The sequence below is a fragment of the Micromys minutus genome (genome assembly GCF_963924665.1).
Source record: "Micromys minutus genome assembly, chromosome: X".
NCBI lineage: Eukaryota > Metazoa > Chordata > Mammalia > Rodentia > Muridae > Micromys > Micromys minutus.
Genome location: NC_137970.1, coordinates 8,204,425 through 8,226,079, shown reverse-complemented (window position 1 = coordinate 8,226,079; position 21,655 = coordinate 8,204,425).

Genomic DNA, 21,655 nt, shown 5'->3' with positions numbered 1-21,655 from the left:
AAAATGTTCATCTCACTAGATGCTGAGAAAACATTTGACAAAATTCAGCACCTCTGCATATTAAAAGTCTTGGAATGAACAGGAATCCAGGGCCCATACCTAAACATAATAAACACAATATACAGCAAACCAACAGCCAACATCAAACTTAATGGTTGGAAACTTGAAGCAATCCTACTAAAATCAAGGACTCGACAAGGCTGCCCACTCTCCCCCTACCTATTCAACATAGTACTGGAAGTCCTGGCTGGAGCAATTAGACAGCAAAAGGAAATCAAAGGGATACAAATTGGAAAGGAAGAAGTAAAATCATCACTATTTGCAGAAAACATGATAGTGTACTTAAATGACCACACAACTTCCACCAGAAAACTCCTACAGCTAATAAACAACTTCAGCAAAGTGGGTGGATATGAAATTAACTCAAACAAATCAGTAGCCTTCCTCTACTCAAAGAACAAACATGTGGAGAAAGAAATAAGAGAAAAGATACTCTACACAATAGTCACAAAAAATATGAAATACCTTGGTGTGACTCTAACTAAGCAAGGGAAGGACCTGTATGACAAGAACTTCAATCCTCTAAAGAAGGAAATTCAGGAAGATCTCAGAAAATGGAAAGATCTCCCATGCTCATGGATTGGAAAGATCATTATTGTAAAAATGGCCATCTTACCAAAAGCAATCTACATATTCAATGCAATCCTCATCAAAATACCAACCCAGTTGTTCATTGAGTTGGAAAGATCAATGTGCAATTTCATCTGGAATAACAAAAGACCTAGAATAGCGAAATCCATCCTCAACAACAAGAAAACATCTGCAGGAATCACTATCCCTGACCTCAAGCTATATTACAAGGCAATTGTGGTTAAAAAAAAAAAAAAAAAAAAAAAAAAAAAAAAAAAAAAAAAAAAAAAAACTGCATGGTACTGGTACAGAAATAGGCACATGGATCAACGGAATATAATAGAAAATCCAGAAATGAGCCCTCAAAATTATGGTCACCTGATTTTCGACAAAGGAGCTGTAAACATTCAATCGATAAAGGACAGCCTATTCAACAAATGGTGTTGGTCCAACTGGCACTCAGCATGCAGCAGAATGAAAATAGACACTTTCTTATCTCCTTGTACAAAGCTCAAGTGCAAGTGGATCAAAGGTCTCCATATTAAACCAGGTACACTGAAACTATTAGATGAGAAAGTAGGGATAACCTTAGAACACATAGGCAAAGGAGAAAATTTCCTGAACAGAACACCAATGGCTCATGCTCTAAGGTAAAAAATTGACAAATGGGACTTAATGAGATAGCAACGTTTTTGTAAGGCTAAGGACACTGTCAAGAAAACAAAACGGCAGCCAAGAGAGTGGGAAAAGATCTTTACCAACCCCACATCAGTTAGAGGCCTAATATCCAAGGTATAAAAGAACTCAATAAGCTACACTCCAGAGCATCAAACAGCCCTACTAAATAATGGAGTACAGAGCTAAACAAAGAGTTCTCAATGGAGGAATTTCAAATGGCTGAGAAGCATCTAAGGAAGTGCTCAACATCCTTAGCCATCAGGGAAATGCAAATCAAAACAACCCTGAGATTTCACCTCACACCAGTCACATTGGCCAAGATCAAAACGTAAGATGACAGCAGATGCTGACAAGGATGTGGAGAAAGAGGTACACTTCTCCAGTGCTGGTGGGGTTGTAAACTGGTACAACAACTCTGGAAATCAGTCTGATGATTCCTCAGAAAATTGGACATAGTACTACATGAAGATCCAGTTATTCCACTTCTGGGCATATACCCCAGATACACTCCAATAGACAAAAAAGATGCATGCACCACAATGTTCATAGCAGCTCTATTTATAATAGCCAGAAGCTAGAAAGAACCCAGATGTCCTTCAGTTGATGAATGGATACAAAATTGTGGTATATTTACACAATGGAGTACTACTCAGCTATCAGAAACAATGACTTTATGAAATTCTTAAGAAAATGGATACATCTAGAGAATATAATCCTGTGTGAGATAACCCAGTCACAAAAGAACAGACATAATATGCAGTCACTGATAATTGGATACTAACTCCCAGAATCTCTGAACACCTCAGAAAATCTCATAGACTGTGTGAAGTTCAAGAAAAGAAAAAAAAGAAAAGAAAAGGCCATTATGTTTATTCCTCACACTCAAAGAAAGCTTTGACTAATTCCAGGTTACATCCTATTTTACATGTACTTTATGCTCATTGTATCTAGTAAGATCTTAATGCACACCATCAAACTATAAAAAAAAAGCCAAGCAATGACAAAACTTATTTGTATACTTTTATGCTAAACTGCTTAAAATATGTACATTTATCTTTTTTTACAATAAAATTGTTCAATTTAGAAAAAAAAAGAAAAAGAAAATGAGAACAGAAAATCTTCAGTATAAGACTGGGTAGTATTCCAGTAGTATTCCAACCATATTGGAGAAACAGATTCTTGATCTTCATGAGACTGATGTACAGAAAACATCAGTTCCCAAGTAATTGACCATGACAAAGACACAAACATTTGGCATCCTTAATTCCTCTGATGTTTGTAACAGCAACATATGACATCTTATATTAGCCAAAAGTAGCTTATTCTGTATTTTCTCTAGGAATTTGTGTTTTATCTTGAGGTACCAATTTTGGAGGTTAAAAATAAAGAAACTGTATGAGATCTATTACTTTTTCTATCTGTATGATATGTAGGAATACTTTTATTTCTAGGGTTATTTCTTCCCATTTATAATTTTCCTCTTTAATTTTACCTTCTGCAACAACTTTCCAAGATTTACCATTTTTCTATAATAAATAATGCAAAACAATGACAGTTGAAAGCACATATTACCCAGAGAACCCAAATTTGATGTCCAGCACTCATACCAGGCAGCTCACTTATGCCTTGAACTCCACTCCCAGGAGGATCCAAGTCATCTGTCATTTGAGGTTGCTTGTATTCATGTACACAAACCACACAAATTAATATTTTAAAAATGCATCGACTGTGAGTGTGTATGTGTTGGGGGTGCATTCCATGCTGAACAAATTGAAATCAAAAGACAACTTTAAAAAATCAGTAGTTCTCTCCTTCTACTATGTGCATCAAACTTAGGTTGTCAGTCTTGAGGGAATTTCCTACTTTATTCACTAAGCCAATCTAATATTCTCTCCAGCCCAATCTAATAGTCTTTTTACAAGACCCAAACTTTTGATTAATTACCTTTGTTTTGTCTACTTTCTTCTATCATTTAATTTCTGTAAAGTAAATTTTCTATCCATTCTTGCATGTATAATGTTTAAAAATATTTAATTTGTGTATATTTATTGCCTACGAAGGTCAGAAGAAGCACCAGTTACACTGGAAATGTAGTTGCAGACAGTTTTAAACAACCCTGTAGGAACTCGGAACAAAATCAGAATCCTCTGAATGTTTGCTTCATTTTTAAGCAATCTCTCCAGACCTTTGGGAATATTTTAATCATTTTTTTTTCTGGAATCATTTAGATCTTTAAGTTTTTACTGTCTTTTCTTTTTTATGGCTGGTTTTCTTCTAAAAATAGTGTCAGTGTCTCATACAAGGTTTGTGTTTGTCAGTTTCATTATAATTTAATTTTGAATATTTTCTTTCTATGCACTTTTTCTTCATTGAAGTCTCTAATCTATTCTATGTGTTTACATTAGCTCTGCTTTGTGGTCTTTTAACTACAGCATTTAATTCTTTAGTACAAACTTACTAACTTGCAAACCCAAATTTTAGCTTACTTTCTGTTTGTTCATTCCAATGTTCTTTCTTCTGAATAATTCAGTTTTCCAGATTCCTCATTTTAATGTCACTGTAGAAATTAAATGTGTAATTTTTTATTGAAAACTAGAAACTTCAAATAAATACTGAAAATGAATTCTGAATATAATGAAATGCTTAGCTTTCTTCAGAATGACACATTTTAACTCCATTTATTCTGCCTTTTGGTTGTTATTTTATTTCCATATCTTTTAAATCTATTCTTTTAATTTTAGTGGCCTTTACTATAGTTGATCTATGTGATACAATGCCCTACACAGCCAATACCTATCCATCTTTATCCAGGATGTCCTTCTTCATTCTTGCTTGTATCTCAAATATTTTACCAAAGTAGTTTTTTTTTCAGCTGAAAATGTAAATAATAGTTTTCCTATTAGCAAATGATACTTCCAGAATTATCCCCCCTCTTTTAAAAAAGACATTTCTTTACAGTTTTACAATTTGAAATGCATTTCCCTTTGTATAAAATATTTATTGGAAATTATTTCTTTCACATTATATTGAAAATGTAACTTTTCCCATTTCTTTCCTAGAAATGCAATTTTCCTATTTCTTTTCTAAGAAAAATAATTCTGTTCTGAAGAGGTCACTAGCAGAGCAGTTGTCATTCCTGTTTCCTACTAAATCACCAGCTGTTTTTAAAATTGTTTTCCTTTGATATAGAATCAAAAGGTTAGAAATTGATATTTCTTTGTCTCTTACCGCCCTCCTTTCATCTGTAGATTGTTGAATTTAAGCCATTTGAGAAAATTAATGTTATCCCCTTTCCTGGTTCCCCCTATCCTGTCTCCCCTCCCTCTGCTTCTAGGAGGGTGCTCCCTCTCCAACCCACTCTCAAATCACCACCCTAACATTCTGTTACACTGGGGAAATAAATCTTCACGGTACCAAGAGTTTTTCTTCCTATTGATGACAGACAATGCCATCCTCTGCCAAATATGCAGCTAGAGTCATGTGTCCCTCCATGTGTACTCTTTGGTTGGTGATTTAGTTTCTGGGAGTTCTGTGGAGTTTGGTTGGTTGATAATGTTGTTCTTCCTATGGAGCTGCAAATACTTTCAGCTCCTTCAGTCCTTTCTCTAGCTCCTCCATTGGCCTATCCATGCTCAGTCCGATGATTGGCTGCAAACACCCTCATCTGTATCAGTAAGGCTCTGGCAGGGTCTCTCAGGAGACATACATGTTAGGCTCTGTCACCAAGCACTATTTAGAAATAGTGACTGGGTTTCATGGCTACATGTGGGATAAATACACAGGTGGGACAGTCTCTGGATGGCCTTTCCATCACTCTCTGCTTCATTCTTTATCACTATATTTCTTCTCATGTGTATTTTGCTCTGTCCTTCTAAGAAGGACTGACATATCCATATTTTGTTCTTCCTTCTTCTTGAGATTCATATGGTCTGTGAATTGTATCACAAGTATTATCAGATTTGAGCTAAGATTCATTTTTCAGTGAGCACATATCATGTGTCTTCTTTTGTGACTGTGTTATCTCACTCCAGATAATATTTCCTAGTTCCATCCATTTGCCTAAGAATTTCCTGAAGTCATTGCTTTAATAGCCAAGTAGTACTCTCTTGTGTAAATGTACCACGATTTCTGTATCCATTACTCTGTTGAAGTACATCTGGGTTCTTTCCAGCTTCTGGCTAATATAAATAAGGTTGCTATGAACATAGTGGAACATGTGTCTGTATTACATGTTGGAGGATCTTTGAGGTATATGTCCAGAAGTGGTATAGCTGTGTCTTCAGGTACCACTATGTCCAGTCTACTGAGGAACTGCCTGAATGATTTCCAGAGTGCTTGTACCAACTTGCAATCCCATCAACAATGGAGGAATGGTTCTCTTTCTCTACATCCTTGCCAGCATCTACTGTCACCTGAGCTTTTTATCTCAGCCATTCTGACTGAGGTATGAGGTGGGATCTCAAGGTTGTTTTAACTTACATTTTCCTGATGACTAAGGATGTTGAATATTTCTTTAGCTGCTCCTTGGCCATTCTGTATTCCTCAGATGATAATCCTTTGTTTAGCTCTGTACCTCACTTATGATAGGATTATTTGATTCTCTAGAGTCTAACTTCTTGAGTACTTTGTTTATATTACATATTATCCCTCTATCAGACATAGGATTGGTAAAGATCTTTTCCCAAATATACTGATTGCCATTTTATTCAATTGACAGTGTCTTTTGCCTCACAGAAGTTTGAAGTTATGAAGTCCATATCTTGATTCTTGATCTTAGAGCATAAGCCATTGGTGTTCTGTTCAGGAAAATTTCCTCTATGGCCCTGTGTTCGAGGCTCTTCCCCACTTTCTCTTTTGTTAGTTTCAGTGTATCTGGTTTTATGTGGAAGTTTTTTATCCACTTGTACTTGAGCTTTGTACAAGGGGATAAGAATGGATTGATTTGCATTCTTCTACCTGCTGAGTTCCAGTTGACCCTACACCATTTGTTGAAATTGCTGTCTTTTACCTACTGGATGGTTTTAGCTCCTTTGTCAAAGATCAAGTGACCATATGTGTGAGGGTTCATTTCTGGATCTTCAATTCTATTTCATTGATCAACGTTTCTATCACTGTACCAGTACCATTTGGTTTTTAACACAATTCCCTTGTAATATAGCTTGAGGTCAGGGATGGTGATTCCTGCAGATGATTTCTTGTTGTTGAGGATGGATTTAGATATTCTAGGTTTTTTGTTATTCCAGATGAATTTGCACATTGCTCTTTCCAGCTCTATGAAGAATTGGGTTGGAATTTTGATGGGGATTGCATTGAATCTGTAAATTGCGTTTGGTAGGATGGCCATTTTTACTATATTAATCCTGCCAATCCATGAGCATGGGAGATCTTTCTATCTTCTGAGATCTACTTTGATTTTTTTTTTCTTCAGAGACTTTAAGTTCTTGTCATACAGATCTTACACTTGCTTGGTTAGTGAAAGTACACCAAGGTACTTTATATTATCTTTGACTATTGTTAAGGTTATTGATTCCCTAATTTCTTTCTCAGCCAGTATCTTTTGAGTAGAGGATATCTACTAGTTTGTTTGAGTTAATTTTCTATCCAGCCACCTTGCTGAAGTTGTTTATCAACTGTAGGAGTTCTTTGATGGAACTTTTGTGGTCACATAATTTTCATATACATATCATATCATCTGTGAATAGTGATATTTTTGACTTCTTTGTTTCCAATTCATATCCCATTGACATCCTTTTGTTATCTATTGAGCAGCCTTGTTTAGCCCCTGACTTTAGTGAGATTCTTTCATCTTCCTTTCCAAACTAGAGGATCTCACTAATACATCACTCTCACATGAAATAACTAAATATGTGACACAGATTTTTTTTAATTGCCTTTGTACTCTGCTTGTTGTGTGTTTCTTATGGGAAAATATTTCCTTCTTATTTTACATTTTAGTATACATATATACATACATATAAATATATATATATATATATATATATATATATATATATATCAGCTTCTCTCTCTTTCTCTTTCTCTCTCTCTCTCTCTCTCTCTCTCTCTCTCTCTCTCTCTCTCTCTCTCTCTCTGTGTGTGTGTGTGTGTATTTGTGTGTCTGTGTGTATTTGATATTTATTCAGGTATACATTTGCCTTAAGGTGCTGACTTTTTGAAATAAACTTTACATGACATCCTTGATTCCAGTATGAATACGACTTCATATCTTGAATCATATACATAAATGTCATCAGGTCTCAGTAATAAATTCAAGTGTTTTTTAGGTAACCATATATTTCTTGTTATAATTAAAACTTCTCAGGGATATGTTTCACATTTTTTTTTTCATCAGTGGCAAGCTTCTAGTGTAGAAAACTGGTGCACATTTATTTCTGTTTTTTTTTTTGAAGATTCTGTACTTTACTTTGATGCTCAAGAACAACACCATTAAGACAATGTAATGTTTAACAGATATAACCAATGTTTCTGACAGCAATGACTTTTTTGGTATTCTGTGACTTAGATATCAGCTTGACAATTCTGCCACCCCTTTAATACAGTTGGATTTCTCCATTGTTTCTAGTGAAAGAGTGAGCATGCATTCTTCTAATTTATTTTTGAAGTCCTCTGTTTATACCTTCTGATGGCTTGAATTGGAAAAATGATTTTTGTGTTTACTACTTCCAAAATTGTAATTTCAATTTAAAATTACTTCTTTTGTCATAGCATGTTATTATTTGGCTAATGATGTGCCTGTTAACAGTAGTGTTAAATCTCAGAGTATGATATTCCAGACATGCATATTGGGATGCTGAATACCTCATTTTAAATTGGAGAAGAATGGGGGATCCTCAAAAGCAGAAAGCTTTCTCTGTCAATGTATGCTTTCCTTCACAAAGTAGTTCATAGAAATTTGAATGATCCTCCTTAAAAAAGCCATAAATTCTAGGGATTCCATTACCTAATGTATGTATAAGTGTTCTATCCTGTACTTAGGGGGAAGAATGTCATAAAAGAGAGCTTGAGTGAACAGGTTTACCGAGTTCTTTCAAGTGTGTCATCATTAAAATATCATGTTCCTGTTAAACCATAGTTCTCCCTTAATATATATTCTTCACTAAAAAAAATTACACGATTAAACATGCAAGATAAAAGTATAGTTTTGCCTAAGGCTTCAGCTACTACTCTCTAGGATAGAGCATTTTAGTTAGCAATATTTGTTATACATTTTTAAGTGTATCTGTTTCTGGTAATGGGAATGAAACCTTGAGTTCTGATAGTATTATTTCCTTTACTATGGTATTGTTATATTTGTCCAGCATTTGGTTCAGAAAAACTGGTGGTTTCCATATTGATGAAATTCATTAAAATGGATCATTTCATATAAATATTACAAATGCCCTTTCGAGTTAATTTTGTACAAATTGATTCTAAATATTTTAAGGACTACTTTGTCACTTTATTTCTCCCCACAGTAGTACCATATATTAGTACTCAATACGTATTTGTTAAATGGGTTAGGTAATTAAATTGGTAAGGTAATGTATGATATGTTTTCTGCAGTCTCTATCAGTTACAATTAAGTTTGTTTTTCCTTTGGGAATGTATAGAAATTAAAAGTCCACATAAAATCTACTGTTGTTTAATATAATCTGAGTTATTTTGGGGAGTAGAAGAGAGTGGGCAATTAATACTCCACAAAAAAGCAAATGGATAGAATAATTATAGATGCTTTTTGAAATTATGATTAACCAGACAATTCCTACATGGATGTTTGAGTTCTAAAAGGTACTCTGTCAGTAACTTCCTTTGAGAAAGTACATGAAAACCATGAATGAAGGAGAGGAGGCATAAATTAAAGAAATTGGCCATATCAATGTTTCTTCTGTAATGAGTCACAGGGATACATATTATCTTTACTCTGTGTGCTATTTATGCCAAATGAACAGATAGTTGAGTTCTCTGGAGACATGAGCATGAATTAATTATTTTTTTTTTGTAATTCTATGATCTGACTGTAAAATGATGATTTTTTTTCCCTTGAAAAGCTAAAAGCACATCGACTCATAGAATGAAATACATTTTTTCATTTCGCTGTGGTGTAGATATATTGCCATGCTGGTATAATGAATCCTGTGTTGTTTTGTAAATATCCAGTGTTCTTTAACACAGCTTTTCAAGGGCTCACAGAGCCTGAAAAATATTTCATTTATAAGCATGTGTAGAAGTTTTGGGTCATTATTCTTTTTCTCCTTTTGCAGGAGAAAAACTCAAAGCATGCAATTAACAGAAACATTCTCAGTCCAAAAAACTTGCTTTTCCACATTAGGAGGTTTGATATTTAAGACTCAGCGATGAAGATGCAGTGGACAAATTAATATGTTTATTTTGTCCACAGGGTTGTCCTAGGAAACTGAACATTCACTGTCCCACTGAGATTCCAAAGCTTTCGAGTTTCCGAGTGAAATAGGGGTTTCAGGAAAGTTTGGAAGATGAATACATTATTTTTAGGGGATATAAGTGGACTCAAAGAACAGACAATAGTTAGGAATAAAGCGTATTTTGCTGCATGTGTGGTATTGGGGTTGCTGTGGTATGAAACGTATAATTTTGGGTACTGACAATACAAAATACTAAGCTCAACCACTGGTCCTCACTACGCCAATGAAAATGACAAACAATGTTACAAAGCAGAGAAAAGAGAGTTAGGCAGTGTGGACACACTGGGGAGAGGAACAAACTAATGAGTTTAGTGGTCCCAGTATGAGATTCTGACATGTGGTTTTGGTTTAAATAGAGGAAAAAGGGGTTTGCACAACCTAGCAGTTCTGGTCTAGATATAATCCTACTACTCTTCATTGACCCATCATTGACAGACCTCAATTTGCCTTGCATGCTACCCAGACAAGTTGTCAGAAGTACATGAAGCTTTTTCCTAAGAGACAAATTTCACTCTCTGGCTGGAACTAGGGCTTTAACCTTTCTCTTCCCATAGCTTAGGATTCCTGTGCAAAGTTTAATTATTTGCAGTCTATTGTTTTATGATGTTAGGGGGGTAAGAAAGAGGCACATGTTTCTGTTTTTATGATATTTTCTTTCCTGCAGGGATTTGAACATTGAGCATTCAGACATTTCTGTTACAGCAGTTTAATCTTACTTGATCAAGAACAAAAATAGGATAGAAAACATACATGCTTCTCTTTGATAGATGTAGTTTTGAGGTAGATGAGTCAAAGTAAGACAATGCCTATCTCTGTACTTACTGTTCCCAAGGCACAATCAGCTTTGGGGCTCACACAGGCAGATTGTGTTGGATCACTTTCTGAGCTCAATAAATGCAACAGACTTAAAAGCAAAGTAAAGTGCAGAGACCTTCACACCAAAGATCCTTATGCTATTATCCAGGCATGTGCTTTACACCTTTAATCCAATACCTGGGAGACTGATGTGGGAGATGCCTAGAAATGCTATACATTTGAAGCCAATATGAACTGCAGAGTAGATACTGTCTCAGATAAATGCTTAAGTTCCTGTTCAACGGATTGAAGAAGTAAGTGATCTGAAGAATTTCTTCATGTATCTAAATTTCTCACATACCTAAATCTAAGGGAAAGCATTTATTTCAATAGAGGTGGTGATTATTTGTCTTGTCAGAGGTTTTTGAAATGCATAATGTTATGTTATTTTTTATTAGACTATGTCTGGTTCAATCAATCTTTCTAATATTACACATTCCCTTTAATTTTATTATTAAAAATAGAGATTTTTTTTCTAATTCAATATATTCTGATTTTTCCTTCCACAATTCCTTTCATATCCTCACTACTTCCTCATCCATCCTAGTCAAACCCTTTAATTTTCTCTCATTTGAAAGTAGGCATCTGAAAAAGGAAAAGAAAAGAAGTTAAACTAGATTTAAAAGAAATTAAAGAAAGCAAGCTTGGTAGGACAAAAACAAACAAACACAGAAGTAAGCAGATAGAAGAAAATGAATGAAAGATAAACTAAGAAACACATGTAGACACAAAGACACATGGGATTGCACACACAGAAATCTCATAAAAACACAGAACTAGAAACAGTAATATACTTTCAAAGGGTCTGTAAAGTTTTTATCTTAAAATTGCATGATTTTTTTGATTCATAGAGTAAAGATGTTCTTCTCTGGCATCATTAGGGCAGCTCCTTTCATCTCCTCAGTAGTGCGATTATTTTAATTATGTTTAAGGACATACTATCACAAGATATGGCACATGAGCATTTGAGAAAATGGGTTAAACAAGAAGGCTACTCACATCTCCTTGACCTTGATTTTCTTCCATTATTTTCATTTGATACTCTTTGTATTTACATTTAAAATATAATCCCTTTTCTCCACTCAGAACCCATCCCATCCCATCCCCCCTACTCTTGTCTTCATGAAGATGCACTCCCTCCTAGTCACACTCTCCACCTCATTGCCTTGGCATTCCTCCACATTGGGAAAACACACTTTCCTTGAACCAAAGACCTCTTAGCAGACTGTTTCCAGACACTGCTATCTTCAGTTACATATGCAACTTCAACAATAGGTCTCTCATTGTGTGCTCAGTGGTTGGTGTTTTAGTCCATGGGAGTTGTGGAGGGTTTGGATGGTTAATATTGTTGTTCTTCCAATGAGGTTGTGACCCCTTTCAGATTTCCAGTCCTTTCTTTAGCACCTTCACTGGGCACCCTTGTTCAGTCTGATGGTTAGCTGCAAGCATGCTCAGCTGTATCTGTATGACTCTTGCAGAGGCCCTGGGGAGGCAACTCTATCAAGTTCTTGTCAGTAAGTATTTCTTGGAATCAGCAATAGTGCTTGGGTTTGGTGGCTGCACATGGGGTGGATCCCCAGGTGAGGCAGCCTCTGAATGATCTTTTCGTAAATCCCTGTTCCTCTATTTGACCTTGTATTTTCGCCTGTGAGTTTTGTGTTCTATTTCTATGAAGGACTGAGGCATCCATATTCTGGTCTTCCCTTTTTTTTGAGCTTTATAATGTCTGTAATTGTTTTTTGGGTATTCAGAGATTTACGGGGCTAGTATCCACTTATCGGTGAGTGCATGCCTAGTAAAAACTGAACAGAGACACAGTGAAACTAGCAAAGGTTATGAACTAGTTGAAATTAACAGACATTTAAAGAACATTTCATCCTAAAACAAAAGAATATACATTCATCTCAGCACCTCACGGTACCTTCTCCAAAGATGACCAAATAGTTGGTCACAAAACAGGCCTCAACAGATATAAGAAGATAAAAATACTCCCATGCATCTTGTCAGATCACCATAGAATAAGGCTGGTCTTTAATAACAAAAACAAAAATAAAAGCCCACATAAACATGGAAGCTGAACAGTGTGCTTCTCAATGATAACATGGTCAATAAAAAAAAATAAAGAAAGAAATTAAAGTTTTTTTTTTAAATTTAACAAAAATGAAAGCACAACATACCCAAACTTATGACACTAAATGAAAGCAGTACTAAGAGGAAAATTCATAGCTCTGAGTGCCTCCAATGAGAAACTGGAGAGAGCACCCAATAGCTTGACAACACAGCTGAAAGCTCTAGATCAACAACAACAAAAAGCAGATACACCTAAGATGAGTGAAAAGAAGGAAATAATCAAACTCAAGAAGAACAATAAAAACCTATACAAAGAATCAAAGAACTAGGAGCTGGTTCATTGAGAAAATAGACCCTTCCTTATCTCCTTGTACAAAGCTCAAGTGTACGTGGTCTATTTTCATTCTTCTGCATGCTGAGTGCTAGTTGGACCAACACCATTTGTTGAATAGGCTGTCATTTTTCCATTGAATGTTTACAGCTCCTTTGTCAAAAATCAGGTGACCATATACGTGAGGGCTCATTTCTGGATCTTCTATTCTATTCCATTGATCCACATGCCTATTTCTGTATCAGTACCATGCAGTTCTCAACACAATTGCCTTGTAATATAGCTTGAGGTCAGGGATGGTGATTCCTGAACATGTTTTCTTGTTGTTGAGGATGGATTTCGCTATTCTAGGTCTTTTGTTATTCCAGATGAAATTGCACATTGCTCTTTCCAACTCAATGAAGAACTGGGTTGGAATTTTGATGAGGATTGCATTGAATCTGTAGATTGCTTTTGGTAAGATAGCCATTTTAAAAGTGTTGATCCTTCCAATCCATGAGCATGGGAGATCATTCCATTTTCTGAGATCTTCCCGGATTTCCTTCTTTAGAGGTTTGGAGTTCTTGTCATACAGGTCCTTCACTTGATTAGTTAGAGTCACACCAAGGTATTTTATAGTTTTTGTGACTATTGTGAAGGGAATCTTTTCCCTAATTTCTTTCTCCACAAGTTTGTCCTTTGAATATAGGAAGGCTACTGATTTGTTTGAGTTAATTTTATATCCATCCAGCCACTTTGCTGAACTTGTTTATCAGCTGTAGGAGTTCTCTGGTGGAATTTGTGGGGTAGCTTAAGTACACTATCATGTCATCTGAAATGTGTTCATACTTGTCTTACAGTTTTATTTCTGTGAACAGAAACCATGACCAAGGTATCTTATAAAGGCAATCATTTAATCAGGGTTTGCTTACAGGTTCAGAGATTCAGCCCATTATCATCATGGTGGAAAGTGTGGCAACATGCAGATAGGCTTGGCAAAGGAGAAGCTGAGAGTTCTGCAGCTTGATTCAATGGCAGCCAGATAAGATTCTCTTAACATCCTGAGTGGAGCTTGAGCACTAGAAGACTTCAAAACTTGCCTGCATAATGAGACACTTCCTCCAACGAGGCCACACCCATTCCATCAAGGCCAGTCCTCTGAATAATGTCATTTTCTATGGCCCAGTCATATTCAAACCACACCAACACCCATATTCCTTCTATTTTCTTTCCTCATTCTTCCTTCCTCTGCTATGTAGCCCAGACTTGCTGCAGATACCCTTGTTTTCATTTCCTGAGTACTGGATTCCTAGGGGGTGTGCCTCTACATTCAAACAGTTCTTTTCTAAGTGTCTCCTCTCTAGTTTGACAAACTCCTTTCCCTGAGTTAGAAAAACCACACATTGCTTAGCATCTTGTTTTTGCCCATTGGCAATTTTGGTTGCTGGAGTTTTTAACATTCAATTTGGGAAATATGAGTGAAGCAAGAACAAACTACCATAGTAACATTCCTCTTCTTGAGGAGTTTGTGCTACCTTTCAGACCTTTCTCCTGCCTGTTTTGTTTTTTGTTTTTTTTTTTTTTTTAATTCTCAGGGGTTGTAGTTGTACATAGTAGTAAGAATAAAGTATGCATTCATCATCTTTCCAGAGCTTTCCAGAATATTTTTCAGGATTCAGTTTCTTTTTGTTTATTAGGTCATTAGCTCTATCTCCATTTGGATGATTTCAAGGATTGTGAATTTTAGCATGCATCTTCACATTTTTTTCTTTAATTTAAAATACACTAGTTGATTCAGTATAAGAATCTCACAGTAGTGCAGATGAGCTTCTCCTCACCTACCTTTATACTATTTTGTACATTTTAATTTTTAAAAATATTTTAATTATTTGAGAATTTAATAGAAGATTTTGATCATCTGTCCCCAGTCCGGACTCTTCCAGGATTCTCCCTCACATCCTTACCCACCAAACTTCACATTCCCTATCTCTTCTCCTCTCTTTCCTTATCTGTCTTTCTGTCTGTGTCCTTCTGTCTATCTCTTTTTAAAATGAGTTCAGTGTGTTTGGGTTAACTACTTCTAAGTGGGGGACCTGCCCTGGAATGTGACTAATATAGCAGACATCACACCAATGCCACAAAGTGATTCTTCCTCTCTCAGTAGCAATCACATGCCAGTAACTCCTCTGCTAGAAGTGGAACTTTGTACACACCTCCCCTCTTTCATGCTGGGATTTTGTCTTGCTAGAGCAGCTGCAGGTCTTGTGCATGCTGTCAGAGTCTGTGTAAGTTATTAAATGCATACGTCCTACTGTTTCAGGAAAGCACTCTTATTTGTAAGTCTTATGTTAATAGCTACCTTTCTGTAGGACTTCTTTTACCTTCTTTTATGGAGCTGCTGATAATGACTCTTTCTGATTTTGTATGTCTACTTTTAATTTTAACTTTATTTAATAACTTATCATATAATTCACAAGCCATACAAATTAACCAATTAGAGTACAATTCAATAAATTTTAGTGTAATTTTGGAGTTGAATGAATATCATCATAATTAACTTTTGAGCTTTTAAAAATTACTCTGAAATGAAATCTTGCACACATTGTTATTATTGGTTGTTATGTATTTCAGCAGACATAGGAAAACACTATACTACTTTTCACTGGTACTATTTGCCAATTCTTTTCTCTTTGTGTAATAGAGTTATCTATATAGTTGGCCATGTATATCTACCCATTTTCACTTAGCGTGTTTTCAAATTTCATACATAGATTTTATATCAATATGTCTTCATTCAATTTGATTGCTAACTAGCAAATTTTATGGGTATATAGTGTTTGTGTACTTATGACATTGTACATAGTAGGTCGATTTTTTGGGGGGCAATATGAATAATTCAGCTTAAGTATTTATGTGAAAATGTAAATATATATATATATACACACACACACACACACACACACACACATTGTGTGTGAAGGAGAACTGCTTATTGTGTTTAACATATTCAGGAGCAAAGCTATTTTATGAAATGATTATACCCTTTTCATTTTTATTAGTAATATATGAAGGTTCTGATTTGTCCCTATTCCTTCTAAGACTATCTGCAGTCTGTCCTTATTTCTTTTATCTCTGAGGTATTTATATCTCATAGGAGTACAGGATTTGCCTTTGTCTAATAACAAATAATATAAGCAATGGCTTTTGAGCAACTTTTGGATTCATCTATGTGTAGACGTCTAGTTTGGTTAGCAACACTTGAAGAAAATTTTGAGTTTGAAGCTACAGCTAAAACAACAGTATTCAAGAAAATTGATTACTAGAGCTATAACAAAAAGATCTTTTACCATAGTATCTGATAAATATATTACTACATGACACAGGTTTATAGGAAATTATCTCTTTTAGATTTCTGTTGGTGTAACTCGTTTATTTCAATAACACCAATCAATCCATTTGCTTCTGTAAAAACTAGTCTTACAAATTTTGTTTCAAATGCTCTAGAAGTTCAGTCTCTAGGTGTCAGACTACAGAGATGACACCAGCATGTATCCGTGAGTCTTTTTCCTCAAACTTGAATAGCAAATAGAGACAGAAGAGTTGACAGTGTGCTTTAGTAATTGTAAAGCCTTTGACTCACATGAATAAATTTCTAAGCTTAATCCTCAACACAACCAAAAAAAAATCAAAACAATCACCCTCACTGGCAGAAGTAACAACAACAAAATGAAACCAACCAACCAACACACCAAACAACCAACCAACCAACCACAATAAAATCAAAACAAATCAAAAGCAACACACCCTCACACAAAATCAAGTGGCTCTGCTAATGAAAACACCAAAACTCTTTTTGACAATTTTTTAAAAAATATTTGCCGAACAGAAACTCTATCTATAGACACAAGTAAGAACAGAAAAAAATTCAATTGTTAAGTACACTTATCCTTTATTTTAAGAAAAAGCATCAAGGTACCAATGTGAATTATTGTACTGAGTTATATTTCTGAAGTATATTTTTTTCTTGCAATATTTCATGAATTTTTGACTATTGTAAACTAAAAAAAATGTTGTCAACAGAAGAATTGGTAAATGAAATTCTAGAGAGGTATCTGTACTATCTAACAAGCAAAAAATGTATACCCATAATGAACATTAGGATTGAGTTCTTTTTGTCAGTTTGCTTACATTTATCTACAGATGTACAATTCTCTAAAAGCAGATAAAAGCATAACATTGGGAGATTCTTTTGAGACATTTGCCATCTTCAGAGTGGGTGCTAAAGGCAAATACTAACTTTTTATTGCCTCACATTTAATTCTGACTCCTCCCACTTAACCATAAAGTCAAATAAATATACCTATGCAATATAATATTTAATAGATAGATCATGACACTGGTGGAAAATGTATGCTTTAACATTTAACACTGTACAGATATAATAATTTTGGGTTTTGTCCATGTTGCCAAATATTTTTATATAATTATGTGGGTAAACAAGTAATTTTCTTTTCAATGTTCCATCAACTTTTCTTTCTTGAATATTTTCGCAGATATAGTAAGATTGCAAAATAAATATATTATAATTTTACACGATAATTTAACCCATAATTATAAGATCATTAATTTTCTACAAATGATATAACAATGCACTGTCTATTGATATTTAACAAAAACAACTACTTGAAACATTATAACACCTGAAATATCATACAAATATTAAAAATAAAGTGATACTGGACTTCACATAATTTTATGTACTACTTAGCTTTTATAAGAACAATTTAAAAAATAGTATCATTTGAATGTTTTTTATTACAGTCAATTTATGGAAATATCCATATTTGTATCCACATATTCTTCTCATCCATTAAAAAGATGTATCTGTATATTTTTGGCTAATATCCACTAATCAGTGAGTACATACTATGCATGTTCTTTTGGGCCTGGATTACCTCACTCAAGATGATACTGCAAAATTTAGATCTTTGTTTTTAACAGCTGAGTAGTAATCTATCGAGTAAATGTACCACATTTTCCATACCCATTCTCCAGCTGAATAATATCTCATTGATTCTAGTTCCTGGCTATCATAAATAAGGCTTCTATGCACATAATGAAACACATATCCTTGTTATATAGTGGAACATCTTTAGGGTATATACCTAGAATTAGTATAGCTGGATTTTCGGGTACAACTATCACTTGAGTTTTTTATCTCAGATTTTCTGATTGGTGTAATATAGAAGCTCAGAACTCGATGTGGGTGATCTTAGTGAAATGCCCAACAGTGGGGATATGGAACCTGAGGAGACGACTTTCATTAGTCAGATAGGAACCCCAGTGGAGAGATGAAGGCATCAACCCAGCTACAAAAGGTTTGACCCCAAAGTGCTCCTGTCTAAAAGAAATGCAGGGGCAAAAATGGAGCAGTGCCTGAAGGAATGGGTGACCAGTAACCAGCCCAGCCCAACTTGGCAACCACTGAGCACCAATACTTGGACACTATTACTGATGCTATATTGTGCTTGCAGACAGGAGCCTAGCATGGCTGTCCTTGAAGAGTTGGCAACTGACTGACATAGATGCAGATACTCACAGCTAAGCATTGAATGGAGGTCAGGACCCCTATGGAAGAACTAGGGGAAGGACTAAAAGAGCTGATGTGGATGGTAGCTCCACAAAAAGACCAACAGTGTCAACTTAACTGAACTCCTGGGAGCTCCCAGAGACTGGGACACCAACCAAAGCAGATATATGGGTTGGCCTGAGGCCTCAAGCACACATGTAGCAGAGGGCTATCTTGTCTGGCCTCCAGAGGTGAGGATTTGCGTAATACTGTAGATTTGTGATGCCCTGGGTGGAGGAACACTCTCAGAGGTGAAGGTAGAAAAGGGGAAACAACTATGAGAGATGAGACCAGAACAGGGCAACGTGTAGAGTTAATTAATTAATTAATTAAAAAGATATTTGACTCCATGAAACAAGTCCCAATTATTAAGATTTTTTATAACATAAAATAAAATCAGGATATAGTGATATAACTCAACCATTACAGTGCTTAAGTTTCAAGCATAAGACGAGAATTTGATACCCAGAACCCATACAAAATAGGAAAGCCAAAAAATGGTGGCATAAACATTTAATCCTTTCAATGGGGAAGTAGAAATAGGTGTATTTGCAGGTTGCTAGCCTCATCCACTTGTCAAGTTCTAGGTCAGTGTGAACCTTGTCAGGAAAACAATGGTAAGCAGTGCCTGATGAATGATATTCAAGGTTTCTTTGGGATTTCACATACACTCACATACATGTGCATCCACATACACATGAACATGAACATGTATGCACACACACACGGACAAGAAAATCAAGCATTAATTATATGCAACATTTCTCATTATTGTATCCTATACTGTAAACATTTTAAAGGAAATTGTTGATTGTAATTATTTTTGTTTATTATTTCTACAACAAAATATCCAACAAAATCAACTTAAGGACAAAAGGATTTAATTTAATTCACAGCTCAAAAGTACAGTCCAAGCCACAATGGCAGAAGAATCATTTCCATGGAATTTAAGCCAGCTGATCACATTGTATCCATAATCTGAAAGCAAAGAAAAAGGTGAATCCTGATTTCAGCTCACTTTCTCCACCATTCAAGCCTTGTCTCAAGCCAAAGGATTAATGCTACTTATATCTGAGCCTACTTTAATTAAATTAACCTAGATAAAATATCCACAGGCTTGTCTCCTGGCTGTCTCCCAGATCCTGTCAAGTTGACCATCAGAATTAACCTCCACACTCTCCTTTTTAACAAATTTGGGGGAAAAGTTTATTTTTAGATGATTTGCTGTAAGAGTAATAAATTAATTTGTATAATTCTCTAATGGCAGATAATACTAAAACTTTTTCAGTTTTGCAATAGTTCTTTAAAAGTGGCCTGATACCAGTGTTCAATTCTTTTCTAGTTAGTGACATGAAGATTATTCATTCCTTATAATTTAGTTCTTCTTCCATTGTGATAAAATTGTTTCTAATTTGTTATAGTCTAGGGAGAGCTCTTAAAATTGTGTACGTTAAATTAATATAAACTTAGTTGGTAGTCCACTTTAAATATGAGCTCTTTCTTTAAATATTCTCAACAAGTTAATTTCCCTAGTAAGTAGATTCCTTTCATTTCCATCCAGATTCTTCCTCAGAAAAAGATCCAGTATTTTGGGTGAGACATAGGAACCCTCAATTGCAGAGATCCACCTATCCTGATTCATGAAGATTTACAAGTGCCTGGTCATGTCCATCAAGAAACAGTTATGAAGGGCCATTCTATCTACAAAATTCCTGATAATTTCCTAGTACCTTTGCTATACTAAAATAACAATTTTGCCATCTTCTGACAACTTTTGCTATAGCTTCTTTTTTTCCCACAGATGTTTCTCCCTTCATTCTAAGCTCTAGCCCAGGTTTTATGTCTAGAGAATGATAACTTATAAAGATATGTTTAATGAAATTAAGTTTGTTCTTAGCTCCATAGTCTATTCTGGCTATTAGTCTAGTCCTGCAGTTCATTTGAAGTCTTCTAACATAAAAAAATTCTTGGTTTATGTCACATAAAAATATCATACTTGTATTATTAGCTGAATTGATGTTCTTTTGCTGCTCCATATAATGGTACTGTCTGTTTGGACTAGATGTTCTTAAGTGAATACAAATGAAACATTTCTGCAATCAATTGCTTTTACTTGGTGAGGTTTATTATAAACAACCAGCTATATAACTAGAATCATTCTTGCCTAAAATACAGAGAATTATACATGATTACCTGCCTACAATGACCAATATGTGAAGAATTACTGGAAAAATTATATGACATTAGCTAAAAGAAAAATGAAAAGAAGACAGAATCCTTACATAGCAAAAACCCTACTTTTATGCATCCAAATTAAATAGGTGATTATTTGCCCACTCTACGTTTTTGCTACAGATTTTGGTTATTTCCCATGAACATAATTTAATATATTGAGCAAAACCCAACAGTTCCAGACACATTTACTCTTGTGTTATAAAATCAAATGACCTTTCCCAGAAGTCACAGAAGAGGAATGAAAGAGGACACTTAACTGTACCTTTTTAAGCCCTGAGGATATCAATATTCTGAAACTTGGAGTTTTTAGGAGAGTCATATTCAAATCATAAGAGCAATGTCATCCTCCATATCCTTTTGCAGACAAAATTGTTATTCCCAAAGCTGCATTTGTATACTTTCAGTCTCAAATTTTGGAACACATAAGCTCTAGGCAGAAAAATCTCCAACTGCCATATCTCATTGAGACAATTATGCAACAGCTGTACATCCAGAACTATGAAGCCTACTTGACCATTGTTATATGGCATTATTTGACTTAGGGAAATTTTGCTTCACTGATGTTGGTACCAAGATATCTATCTATCTATTTATCTATCTATCTATCTATCTATCTATCTATCTATCTATCTATCTATTGTTATCCATATGTAGAAGAGTGAAAGTAAATATGTATATCTGGCTTTTGTAGTTTAAATGCTTTATCCAAATCTTCTTTTTTATCTTGTACCCAGAATAAGGATGGTTTTCTAATTAATATTTTTCTTACATTTTAAACCAAGAATGAAATCATTTATCAGTATGAAA